A 14,018-nucleotide genomic window follows, 5' to 3' on the forward strand; every position below is an offset into this window, starting at 1 on the left:
TCCACAGGGCCATCGTGCCACTGCACTTGCTACACTAATAATAACTACCCTTGTCAGAAGAGCCTCTTCCTCTGGGCCTTGCGGCCCTAGTCCAGTGCTGTGAGGCAAGGGAGAGAAAGCTCTCTCCCTTGGTTCTCACAGCATCGGACATGGCTGCAAGGCCCTGGGGAGGATGGGCCATTCCTGGGCCTCGCAGCTCTGGATCATGGCTTCAAGGCGCATGGGAGAGGTAGCCAGTTGCATAGTAATGAAGCCATGGGCAAATAATGCTTGACAGTACATCACAGCCAAATTATGGGTGCATTGGGTTTAAACATCTCTGATACTACGGCACCTGTTGCTCTATTAAAAGCAGAGAGGGCCCCTCACAGAGGCCTACCAGCCATAGTTCAATGCTGCAAAGCCAAGCCCATGGGTGGGCAACCCCTCTCCCCTGAGCGCCCAAACATGGCTGCGAGGCCCATGAATGAGAAGCCAGTAGCACAGCAATGGTGCCATGGCTCCTGATGGAAAGAAATAAAGTCTCCTGAACACCGCCTGCTGGCTGCACACTGAACTGCAGCCACAGTCTGTGTAAATTGGACTTTTAATACCTCTGGGTCCTGGTGCTGGTGTTCTTGCTGCACTACTCATGGGTATGTCCCTGACATGGATCCATGCTCACAGTCATGGTAAAGTGCCGGAAGGAAATTGCAGTTTGGTTTCGGCCAAGGGGCCACATCCCATTGGCCTCGCAGAGCTCCACTATAGCTACGATACCTAGGATTGGGGTCCCCACTCCCCTAAGCCTCATAACAATGGTCTAGTGCCGCGAGGTCCAGGGGATGGGGGCTCAGGATTTGGCAGCCGTCTCCCTGTTCCTCGTAGCAAGGGTCTAGCACTGCAAGCCCACCAAGATCCAGAGCTGTGAGACCTGGTTGGTATGGCGGGGGCTTTTTTGCTTGTGTCTCGCATCTATGGTCTAGTGCGGCGGGGCCCAGGGGAGGGGGCTCCACTCCTTTATGTCATCCAGCCATGATCTATTGCTGCAAGACCAGTGGAGGGGACCCTCCCCTGAACTCACGACCAGTGGCGGCTCCTCCACTAAGGCGGAGGAGCGTCGCCCCACTGACTTCAATAAGAAAAATAAAATGATAATAACTATTGTTTATATCATTTTCTTTTTCCTATTGGAGTGAGAAGCTCTTGGGTTGGGGCTTTTCAGAGCATGGAGAGGAGTGGTTTGCACTCCTTAAGTGCGCAGGACTGCTTGGCCAGCCCTCACAGGCTGGATGAACAGTCATGCGCACTCTGCCTCTCCCCACCAGGCTTGCTTTACGCAGCCTGGTGCGGAACATGCAAAGCCTCCCAGTCCCCGTTTAAGCGCTGTGGTTCAGTGTTCAGACCAATTACAACACTGCATGATTGGCTATGGGGAGCCCGGGTGCTTCCTGCTCCTTCCTGCACCTGGCGGAGACAGGAAGAAGAGGACAGTGAAGCGGTGGCAGCCGGCTGGCCAAGGAAAGTGGTTTTTTTTCATTCTATCCCCCCAAGCACCCCGCTCACCACTCCGATCGGTAGCAGCCGCTACTGCTCACCACCATGATCCATAGCCGTGAGCCCCAGAGGTGGGGGTACTTTCACCTGGACCTCACAGACGATGGTCTCATTCTCTGAGCCTCACAGACTAGTGCTTAGAGGCCCAGGAGAGACGGCCCCATTGCCCTGGGTCTCAAGCCATGGTTTAGCACTCCAAGGACAGGGTCCTTCAGAGAGTGCGTTGTGCCTGTGGAGACACATTATGCATGCACAGACATCAGAAGATGTTTGCTGGGGAGCAGGGTCAATATGAGGCTGATGCAGCGCAGCTCCTGAAATTTCCTATAAACCCATCTCCTTATCCCCGGAGAACGTACTCACACATTTACTCATCAGTGGGGCCCATAACACTGCGAGTCATTTATACACACATTCACCCTGCTCCAAGGATTCGGTGAAGATCAGAAAGAGAGCTGCTGGAGTATAGCGGAGTGTCTAAATTAATACTAAAATTTGTACATTATATACATCTGCAGTTTAACTCTAATACCATGGCTTTATTTTTCTAGGGAAAACGTTTAAACACACCACCATTATTTGTCAATGGATCTGCTAGTAAAAGTTAACTAATGGATAACAAGGCCAGCTTAATTCTCCATGTATTTAATTTCTATTTTAGAGATTAAATCTCCTAGCATGACCTTTCTTTATTCACTCAAATTTAATAGTCATTTAAACATTAATAACCTAAGAAAGAAAAGAAGTTAAATTCAAACATTTATAATTATTGGCTTAACAGTTCAGAAAATAAGCAGAAATTCATATTACCAAGATTTCAGGACATGGACATCAGCATAAGGACAGAATAGTTCCCAAAGACCATCTCTCTATTCTCTCTAGATTTTCACCTCACAAAAGGACTCCGCACCCATTCAAAAAGTTAAAGTTCAGAAAAATGTCAAAGTCCTTGCGCCATAGGAAAGATTCAGCAGTCCGCAGGATGTCGGGGTGCATAGATGAAATTGAAAAGCAAGCTTTTTTCTTACTTCCAAACGTCCTCTTTTATACCCTTTTTCCCTAACTAATCTATCTAAAAGTTGTAACTTTTGGGTTCTTTGACTGTTCTTATTGGACAATTCGAGGGGTGGATGAGCATAACCTCATCACCTTATTGTTCATGTTTCCGCAAAGTTATCAATATGATTAAAAAAATAAAGTCGCTATTGTCTCTTAGCAGTTTTTTCCGCTTGTGTCCTATTAAATCGTTATTTCTCTCAATTTTCCCAAGCTCTCGATGCGGACATTCAAATTGTTGGCACTAAGTCGAACTTTCAGGCCACGTTAACCTTGACCCACGCTGTAAAGGCACAGGCTGCTCGTACTTCTCTCGAGTTCAGTTACGCATGCGTACAACTTCACAATCTTGAAGTCACGGACACCTCCATCTTTTTATAGGCCGCATGGGCCAGAATGGGAACTATTATAGAATCAAACACAATTAAACATTAATTTTCGAAATATAGCCCTTCTGTTTACCTACCCCCATACTAAGGTAACCCTGTTAGTTATTACCTAGCAAATTCAGCAACACATAAGCATGGTTTACTCACCATTCTCCATCTTTTATGCCACAATTAGACTGACAAAAAGCATATTCATGCAAATTTTGGTTAGTTTATAACAAATGCGTACAAAATAAATGTAACAACTTCACTTAATTAGTAGATTATGGTTCGCGACATATGCAAATTAGTATCCCACGTGAGTTTGTGTGTGTGCATTTTATTCTATGTTGGTTAATTTCAAAACCACACGATTAATTCATGTTACTGTTATGAGGAAGGAATTTCACGAGTGGTATACAAAATTTTGTTTTCCAACCTCGCTCCATCAAGGCACACAGCACACTTCTGGGGTTTCATTCTAAATCCTCCTCTAAATCAGGCCATCATAAAAGATAACTTGGTAGGCGATTGAGCTAAACAAATGTGATTATTATTCATGCTGTATTTGAGTTCTAATCCATTTAACATCTCTTGGAGTAAGCCTGGCCTTCTCCCTATGGACCTTTTCGAGACAATTATGGAAAATGAACATCTCAGATATACAAATTGAATGAAAAAAGACGTTAGTATTGAAACACCAGAGGTAAATACCCATATCTACCACACATACTGCCCAGTAGCAACCGACTGCCGCCGGATCTGGTCCCGTGGGTAGGTTTTAGCTGAACTAGGACACTTGACATCCAATCTCAGCTTTGCCACTTCACCTACATACACTGGACATAAACACTGTATTGTAAAGCTGGGCAGGGTCCACAATGCAGTTACATTTCTTTGAGATAGTCAGTCCCTTGGCATTGCCATCAGAATCATTGCCGTACCGGGTGTAGTCTAATGGACCAATAGGAAACATGGATCTACAAGATACAGTTATAATCCTGAACTTCCATCCATTAATGGCAAGGTGGGTTGGATTAGATGTAGTTTAAATGTTGCTAGTACGGATGTGGCTTACAAAATGGGTGGGATTTTACTTGGAGATTTACGGATACAGCGGTCGACATTGAAGCGGGGTTAGGATGTAGCCTTACGGCAGGAGCGGTCAACCTCGTAGCTGGGGAACTGGGTTCGAGTCTCGACAACGACGCTCAACATCCTGTGATTCTGGGCAAATCACGTAATCTCCCCGTGCCTAACAAAGATGAATGTGTCCTTCTGTAACGAAACTGGTGCTATGTAAAGCGCTCTGAAACCCGATGTCTCAGGTCTAGTTTGCGCTATATAAAACTCTAAAAAAAAATGTAAAACATTTTTAAAAAGAGAAGTGGCCAGACACATCATATACGGCCACATGTCGGATCGCTACATTTTGTGAGTTCCTAATTGTGACTTTTTCCGACTCGTAATTAGGAAGTCGCAAAATATGATGTACAACAGTATGTTTGACACTGTTTGCGATTCCCAGTGGGTCAGGAATGGATCTGCCTCATCATGAGGCTGGTCGCAATTTGCGACCCATTGGGAAAGGTCAAAAACACAGGGAGGGGGGGCGTGGCTTCGAGGGCGAAGATGGCGGACGCGGCTCTGTAGAGCTCCTGCCGGCCCGATCTTTATCCGCTAATTTATCCTTGCCCTGAACCCTCTTCCTTCATCTACTGCTGTAGAGGTGCTTGCTGGTGACCGGTGGAGCACGGTGGTGTGGTCGTTGGAGCTCCGGACCACCATTGGCGCGTCAGTTGGAGGGTGAGCCTGCTGGGCCTACTTGCCGCGTGGTGAGCCGGGACCTCAATTTTTGTCCCGCCCGCCGGCTGGCCTTGGACGCCGGGCAGACGGCGAGCATCTGGGCCCGCGAGGTTGGAGCGGAGTCACCGGAGGTGGAGAGACGACGCGCCCTGCTGCTGCGTCCTGCGGAGTGGTGTCCTGACGAGGCGACAGTGCGGACCCGACAATCACCCCGTTCATACTGCTCTCACGGAGTCGAGGGGCTTGCTGAGCCAACTGGAGCGGATGGACTGGCGGCGCCATATCGGCGGCCCCGCTCTGGGCTTGTGATTGGCGACTACTGCGCCTTGAAGGAGCGACATTGCCTGGGTCCCGGCCTGTGTTTTGGCGGACTGGTGGCGTGTGGATACCGAGTGGCTTGGTGTGCTCCGGACGCCCCGGCCAGGGCCTAAGTGGTAGACATTCGCGCTGGGCGACCCTGCTACAGGTGCGTGTTGCCTAGCTGTCTCTGCTGCCGCCTTGACTAGAGGCGGGGGTGGCACAGCCGCCACTAAGACGGGACCTATTGATAAATTCACTGGCTCTGGAGGAGGTGCCGGGGCGGCCGGTGGGGGCCAGAATGCTGGACCGGACAACGCGGCGCTGCTGACGGCCATTACGCAGTCCCGTGACATGCTGGATGCGAAGATCGGCGCGGTGGGTGCCGATGTGATGCTGCTGCGTCAGGACCTTCGCAATGCGGTCGCCCGCATCACTGAAACGGAGACCAGGGTCACGGCGGTGGAAGGAGACGTTGGCGTCCTCAAGAAGAAGGTTGCTGACCTGGAGCAGACTCAGCGGGGCCTAGCACTTCGTGTGGAAGACGCTGAGGGGCGGGCGCGGCGGAACAACCTGCGCTTTGTTGGCTTTCCGGAGGACTGTGAGAAGGGGCCTATGGATGCTTTCCTATCCCGGTGGCTGGAGAGCTGGCTACCCCCGGATACCCTGTCGCGCTGCTTCGTGGTGGAGCGCGCACACCGCGCCTTGACGCAGAAGCCGCCGGCCGGGGAGCGGCCTCGCCCGATCATCGCCCGGATCCTCAACTTCCATGACAGGGACGTCATTCTCCGTGAGGCGCGGCTTAAGGACACTCTGCTCTCTGATAATCATAAGATCATGATTTTCCCGGACTATACCAGACTGGTCCAACAGCAGAGGCATTCCTTCCTGGCAGCCAAGGCCAAGCTGCGAGGCCTGAAAATTCAATACTCGCTGCTCTACCCAGCCCGCCTCCGGGTGATCTTCAACTCTAAGACCCATTTTTTCGATACTCCGGAGGCCTTCTTCAGATGGACCGACGAGGCGGTCAGACTTCGACCACACGTCTAACCGGGGTTGCACTCCGGGTCATCGCGCAGCTCATCTCAGGACCGGAGCGAGCAGCCGAACAAAGGGAAACGGCATCGCAAGTCTCGCTCAAGACGGAGGTCCTTGTCCCGAGACCCCCTCCTGGGGGACACGCAGCCTGATACCGATCACTCTGGCAAGGGCCCCTGATCATCGACCGCTGACTGCCTACTCATTGCTTTTCATCTGTGGCCGTACACTGCGGCGGCTGCACTTTGGTCGGTGGAACAAACATTGGTTGGTGCAGTATTACCTTGTTCTTTGGCGAATGCTTGGGACCCTTGCGGACTAATGTTTTTTGTGATGCATTGCTTCTGACCTTGATGTATGCTTGAGGGGGGGTTTGGGGCACGTTCTATGGGCTGCCTCCTCCTGTTGGGACTGGGGGGTGGTTTTGGGAGTGTGTCTGGTTGGTTGCAGGGGGGCTAGTTGGGATCCATTGGCATGGCTGGCTTTCAGCGCCATGTTCTGGGCCTGAAGTACTGTATGCCGCGACAGATACTTCATTGTTTCTTGAGGTATAGGGGTGGGGGAGGGGGGAATTGGGATGTTGGGTTGCTTGTGGGGTGGGTCTGGTTACGAGGGGTTGTGGGGTTCGGGGCTGTGTTCTGTGGGGTGCACGTGCTTTTTGTGATCTTTGCAACTGGGGTGTTGGAGGCTGTGGTACTGCAATTCTGGACCCCTCCGTTTCACCAGCCTCGGGGTCCAACACTCGTGTTATAAAATACCGTTGTATCATGACGAATTTGGTATCTACGAGCCGGTAATGATTAGGACATCATCCCCATGCATTTGCGTCATGATTAAGCAATGCTAACACCCTCAAATCTTGATTTGCGTCTCGAACCCGCAGACTCCATTTTGTAAACGGCATCCATCTTATGGCTTGCCCTAATATAAGTCAATTGATGAAAGCCGAGCTTGATCTAAAAGGACAAGTCCTTTGTAGCTGACTCCCCCATGACCTGGCCGAGCTGACTCCACTGCCTCCAGCCAAGCCTGTTTGGGCAGCTCCTCGCCCAGTGGCCAAGCCCGATATCATCAAAGCACAACATGTCATAAACCCTTCTCTGCATACAAACCCTGTTTTCCATACACACACACACCTGTCCATGATTCTTGTTTATGACCCGTTTTATGATGGGAGGGGGCTCGACCTTATTGGCATTTCATCGATATCTGATGGGAGTTCTGGATCTGGAGGGGTAATCCATCACAAACTGGACATCTAAAATATGTGCTGACCAGCATGACTTCGCTCTTTGTATTATTGTGGAAATATTTGTATTGCCATATCGTAAACTTAAGAATTCTTGCCTGCAGCTGTTATTTATGTATATAAGAAGAAGGCTGGTTCTGTAAAAACGAACAGTCTCCTGAGAACTTACGGCCCGTGTTGTCGTACTTCTAGGACGCATGTTACTTGGTTGCAGCCCATAAACTCGATCTTTGACTTCATCTAGAAGACTCTGTGTTTCTGTAAGTCCAGAACAGGGAGAACCTAGAGGTCTTCGGGTGTGGTCCCCTGGCACCACCGGGTCTCTAAAAACCCGGCACCTCAGTTGGCGCCCAACGTGGGGCGATATCAAGCGGTGACGGTCCAAGCCAAATGTTCGTGAGGAGCTTCGTGTGAAAATTCCGGAGGACGGCCAGCCACTTCAGCGACCCCTGCATGTCGACGTGGTTCCGAAGGTCTTTGCTGCGAGGTTCCCCGCGTCCCGACGGCTACGAAGGACTGCTGCCCTGACTATCGCCCTGTTTTGGACCAAGTGATCCTTGGTAGAGCGAAACGATAGACGAGTCTTCTAGTGACGTCACCGATCTTCAATATTCAGTTAAGTATAAGTGGAGCGTCTCCCAGTTCTTAGTTTGGTTCTTAGTTTTGGTATCCCAGAGATACGGTTTGTATTATTGGTACTTGCAAGCACCAAAACCGAGGGGTTCGTGTATTCACGATAATATCCTAATTAGATAATCCCTTGAAGTTTGAAGCTAGACTAGTGAGCAAAGATGCCTGGTCTCAGCAGACTTGGAAACTTGTTTTGTCTTGGTTGTAGTAAGGACTCCCGATTAGAGGATTCGTGTCCGGTTCCTCCGATTGGAACTCCAACATATGAGTTATATATAAAGCATGGAGTAGGTCCTATTACGTATAACGAGGTATGGATAAAATACACCCGCAAGGATGGTGTTTTAAAATGGCCCCAATATGGTAGTTTTGACTCAGAAATATTACACAACCTCGAGGTCAAATTGTTCAAGAAGAAAGCCCGGCCGGCGATGTTTGACTCTTTTCGCTTATGGCGCAAAGAAGCCAAACAGAAAGAAATAAGATTAGCGAAGAAGAATAAAAGAGGTATGTCGATGGTACAAGCTGCCATCGCATACAGAGATAATGAGGAAGAGCAAGAAAGTGAACAAATGCTCAGAAGCAAGAAGTTAGCAGTAGATAAATGCTACCCGATGTTGCCACATGAAGGACAAAGTTCAAAAGGGAAATCAGAGAACGATCCTTTAATGTCGCACTTATTGAATTCACCACCCCCATATGCGCTAGATGCTACTGCACCCCCGAAGCGCTTTGTTATACCGCGCCCAGGTGCACGAAATGCAGCTCTTGCACAAACACCAGCTTCTCTTCAGCTGGTTCCTACTTCTCCGGCGCAGCCTTCTCAAGGGCCGCCGCCTTTGCTACATACTCCTTCTACTTCTACAACCTTGCCTACTGCTCCAGCTATTCACTACGATACTACATCTGCTACTGCCTCAACTTCCTCTGCTGTCGCTTCGACTTCCTCTTTACATCAGCCTGTCTTCTCTGGCGCATCTGTTTCGCCGCAAGCTTCTCCTTCTGTCAGGCAGAGAGTGGCAAGAACTGTCACTGGTCTATTCTCGCCCTTCTTTGGGTCGCCTAAAACGACCCCTAAACCAGAACGTAGACAGTTGCGCAGTCAACTACCCGACTACGAGGAAAGAGAAGTACTGAATGAGTTAGCACGCAAATGGGTTACTGATACTGTAAGATATGATCTTCAGTCTGTTATGGAAGTTTTCCGTCAGTGGGACCCATCCACTCAAAGATACGTATTTGAGGAGATGTGTGTGTACCTCTGGGAAGATGTACGAGACAATGACCCAAAACGCAGAATGCAGGAACTAGCCCGCATGCGATTCAAATTTTATGAAGGCATGATTATAGGCGCAGATGTTGAGAAAGCAATGGATTTGCTGTTATCTTATAGGAGCACAGGAAACAGCTCTAGATCGTTCGATGAGGACGATGTGTCTGGTAGGAAAAGGGCACGACAGTACCCCATGAGAGAGGTTCCTCCGGTATGGAGGGAAGGCGATGCGAACGCGCAACCGCCTGTTCCACCGCATTTCCAGCGTGTATGGGTACATGTCCCCTGGAAAAGATCCGAAGTTTTAGCACTCAAACAGACACTACCTGATCCACGTAAAAACCCAGCAGGGTATTACAAGGAATTATCACAGACTGCCAGCTCATGTATAATGAATTTAGCAGATATAGACATGCTGTTTGGGAATGTTGTTCCGCATCCTTTATGGAGTAAAATTCGTCATGCGGACCATGACCAGGAACTAGGTGACTCATGGGCTAATATCACTGCTACTGATGCCAGACAAATTGGTGGCTCTAAACCCGAGCCTTTGATAGCAGACCTTCCCGGTAGGATTATTGCGTACATGAAAACGTTGATGCCTGAATTACGCGTAAATTGGGACAAGCTATCTGCGTGCAAGCAAAAGAAAGATGAGAATGTGTCTGACTTTTTCACGAGGTTTGAGGAGACTTTCACCGATCACAGTGGTCAGGACATGGCTACCGAGGGTGGCCAAAGATTGTTTGTAGACAAATTTGTACATAATTTGCTTCCTGAATTATGCAATAAATTGAAAGATTCAGAGAGCGCTTGGGCTGTTTCCACGTCAGCACAGATTTTAGCCACAGCCCAGTACTATGAAAATAGGCGCAAAGACGAGCTAGATAAGACAGAGAAGAAGACTAAGGAACTAAAGACTAAAGTTCTTCTCCAGCAAGCGTACCCGCCTCGCACCCCTAGTCAGCCAAATTATCAGCAACAACAGCAGTATTCGAGAAACGCGCAAGGAAACGAGTTTTTCCACCAGCGTTCTCCATATGGCCCGAATCAATGTGCATATTGCAAAGAAGAGGGTCATTACAAAAGTAATTGCCAAGCTCTTGCACGACGTTTAAGCGGTGTTTCCGGCGCAAGAGGTAGAGGTGTTCAACAGGTTCCTAGAGGTAGGGGCCGTGGAAATTTCTCCCAGAACACCACTTCTTTTCCGCCTCAGAATTCTATGAATAGCTTTGACCAACAGAATAATATATCTTCTAGGTCAGCTCAGTACTATGCAGATGACTATTACGCAGAGACTGAGAATGAGGGTAATAATTGCTAGGACAGCCATGGACAAAGAGAGGGAGTTGTTTCAGTTCCAGTAGATCAGAATGGACCCTATGAATGTTTCAGTAGGTTTTTCTGGCGCCCCTGTTAGAAACCCGATCTCCAGTCCCATGCCCCTTTCTGTTGGCCCATGCGAATTAGAAGCACCCCTCATTCTTACCACAGGTTGTGGCGAAAATCTGTTAGGTTTGGATTTACTGAAGAGACTATATGCGACCTTGTACTGTTCTCCTTCAGGAGTACAGCTTACGCTTGGTAAAAGAGTGATTTCCCCGATGTATGTGTCAAAAGACAAAAGAAAGAATTCCGACTGAGTTATCATCTCTTCCAGATGTACTTTGGGCGAATGGTTCTAATGATGTGGGTCATTTGGAGATAGCACCGTATGTCATAACATTGAAAACTGACGTCAGGTTGCCACGTATTCCCCAATATAAAATGTCAAAAGAATGTGAAAAGGCTTTGCTAGAAATAATATACAATCTGATTGAGAAAGACGTCATTGAAGAAACCACAGGCAACATTTGCAACAGTCCTGTTTTGCCTGTCTTAAAGCGTACCGATCCTTCACAGCCCCCTGTGTACCGATTCGTGATCGACCTAAGGGAAGTGAATAAGATCGTTGTACCGCAGTTTCCAGTCGTCCCCGACATTACTGCCTTATTGACAATGGTTCCAGCCTCAGCCAATTGGTTTTCGGTGATTGACCTGAAGAATGCTTTCTTAAGCATCCCGATTGCCGAGGAGAGCAGAGATATCTTCGGCTTCAATCTAGGAGGACGAAGTTTCCGCTTCAGACGCGCTCCTCAGGGCTACTGCGAGAGTCCATCAATATTCAGTCAGGCTCTGAAAACGCAACTCGATACGATTGTTCTACCTGGTGGTGCGACTCTGATACAGTATGTAGACGACTTACTGATCGCTGCAGATACTGAAGAGATTTGCAAACAAGCCACGTTGTCATTGTTGCGTCATTTATGTGACATGAAGCACAAAGTCTCGCTTTCCAAACTACAATTTTGCCGACAAGAAGTAACCTACTTAGGTCACATCTTATCGAAGGAGGGAAGGAGACTGACCCCAGAAAGAATACAGGGATTGCAGAACTGAGTGTCCCAAGGACACAAAGAGAAGTGCGTGCCTTCTTGGGCATTACATCATACTGCAGACAATGGATACCGAATTTCTCACTGCTGGCTAAACCCTTGCTGGCATTAGTGCGTAAAGACACACCCAATCCTTTGCCTTGGTCTGAAGATTGTCAGGCGAGTTTCCATGAGTTGCGTGAAGCATTATGTTTGGCTCCTGTGTTAGGCAATCCCGACTACAGCAAGCCGTTTACATTATACGTCCATGAGAAGGAAGGTTGCGCATTATCAGTCCTGACACAGCACTTTGGGGACAAACAACGCCCATGTGCATACTTCTCCGCGTCTCTAGATCCCGTAGCTAAGGCATTACCGAGTTGTTTGAGGGCCACTGCCGCAGCGGCTGTCTGTATTCGACAGTCGGCTGGGTTAGTCATGAATAATACTCTGACCGTTATGGTCCCACATGCAGTAGATATCCTACTGAACAGGACGAAAACACAGCACCTAACTAGTGCTCGACTGTCCAGCTATGAATTGACCCTGTTGGCAAGCCACATTCAAAGAAAGAGGTGTGATACACTCAACCTTGCTACGTTACTACCCATTCCACCAGCAGAGACAGATAAAATCGACAAACATGACTGCTGCTTTAGGACAGAGGAAGAGACAAAAGGGAGAGTAGACTTGCAGGATACTCCTTTCCCTGAATGTAATGATAATTTATGGGTTGATGGTTTATGTTTCAAGTTGCCGAATGGTGACACGACTGCAGCATATGCCTTGACAACATTACATACGATTGTAGAGACAGCTCGCATCCCCCAGAATTCTGCACAAGCGGCAGAACTAATCGCACTCACAAGAGCGTGCGTGTTGGCGAAAGGAAAACGAGTGAATGTGTACACTGATAGTCAGTACGCCTTTGGCGTCGCCCACAGTTTTGGAAGATTGTGGAGTGAACGTGGGTTCCTGACGTCACATGGTGCAAAAATACAACATGGCCAGCTAGTACACGACCTTCTCGAGTCACTGACCTTGCCCCTACAGGTTGCGATTGTGAAGTGTAGCACGCATAGGAAGATCCGAGATGATGTTGGTCGAGGGAATGCATTTGCCGATGAGGTCGCGAAAGAGACTGCAAGGAACACAATGAGTCGGATGTATGTTGTAGGACCTGCTAGATGGACCCCTGATGTGGGTATGTGTGAGGACACCATCGAAAGCGTGAAATCTATACAATCTGACGCGACTGAGAAAGAGGTGAATGAATGGAGAGAAAGCAAGGGTAGGTTAGACACGAATGGTTGTTGGGTCGAACTGTCAGAACATCAGCGATGGTTGTTACCTAACGCCTATGTGCTCGCAGTGGTGACGATGGCCCATGGAATGGCACACATCAGTGTGAAAGGAATATGTAAGCTGTTGGCCCCAGTATGGCAGAATAGTGGTATCCCAAGATGTGCAGAGAATCTGGTCAGAAACTGTATGGTGTGTTTGAAGCACAATCCCGGTAGGGGAACCCCAACCCCAGCTGGTCATTTTGCACCTCCAACGTATCCGTTCGAGGTCTTGCAACTCGACTTCATTCACATGGAGAGGTGCAATAACCTGAAATACGTCCTTGTTGTCGTTTGCGCCTTCTCCAGGTGGATAGAAGCATACCCCCTTAAGGACAACACTGCATTTTCAACTGCCAAAGCCCTTGTCAAGGAATTTTTCCCTAGATTCGGCATGCCTAGGATTGTCTGGAGTGATAACGGAATTGAATTTGTGGGACGAGTGATGAAGAGAGTGTGTGAGTGTCTAGGCATCCGCCAGAAGTTCTACGCTGCAAACCACCCCCAATCGGCAGGATTAGTAGAGTGCTATAATGGCACGTTAAAATTGAACTGGCCAAGATCCAAGCCAGCACAGGCCTCAAGTGGCCCGACGCCCTGCCTTTAGCACTCCTGTCTACCAGGATGATTGTCCATTCTAGATTAGGACTTAGCCCTTACGAGATAGTGTTTGGCCGCCCAGCTAACATCTGGGGTGTGCCAAGGCCTAAGAGGATAGGTGAAATCGAGCACCCTGTACTGTTTGACTATTTGCACGAATTGACAACTAAACTGCATCCATTACATCAACAGGTCCACAGCTCCTCTCCACCTGCGTCTGACGATCCAGGCCACACTATCGAACCCGGCTCCTGGATCCTGATTCGGAATTTCAGACGTACCAAGAACGAGGAGCCTCGCTGGACCGGACCTTTCCAGGTTTTACTATCGACCCGCTCTGCAGTACGTGTCCACGGAAAGAAACATTGGGTGCACGGCGCCCATTGCAAAAGGGTCCCGTTGCCCCTT

This window comes from Lissotriton vulgaris, chromosome 4_1 (assembly GCF_964263255.1).
Source record: "Lissotriton vulgaris chromosome 4_1, aLisVul1.2, whole genome shotgun sequence".
Taxonomy (NCBI): domain Eukaryota; kingdom Metazoa; phylum Chordata; class Amphibia; order Caudata; family Salamandridae; genus Lissotriton; species Lissotriton vulgaris.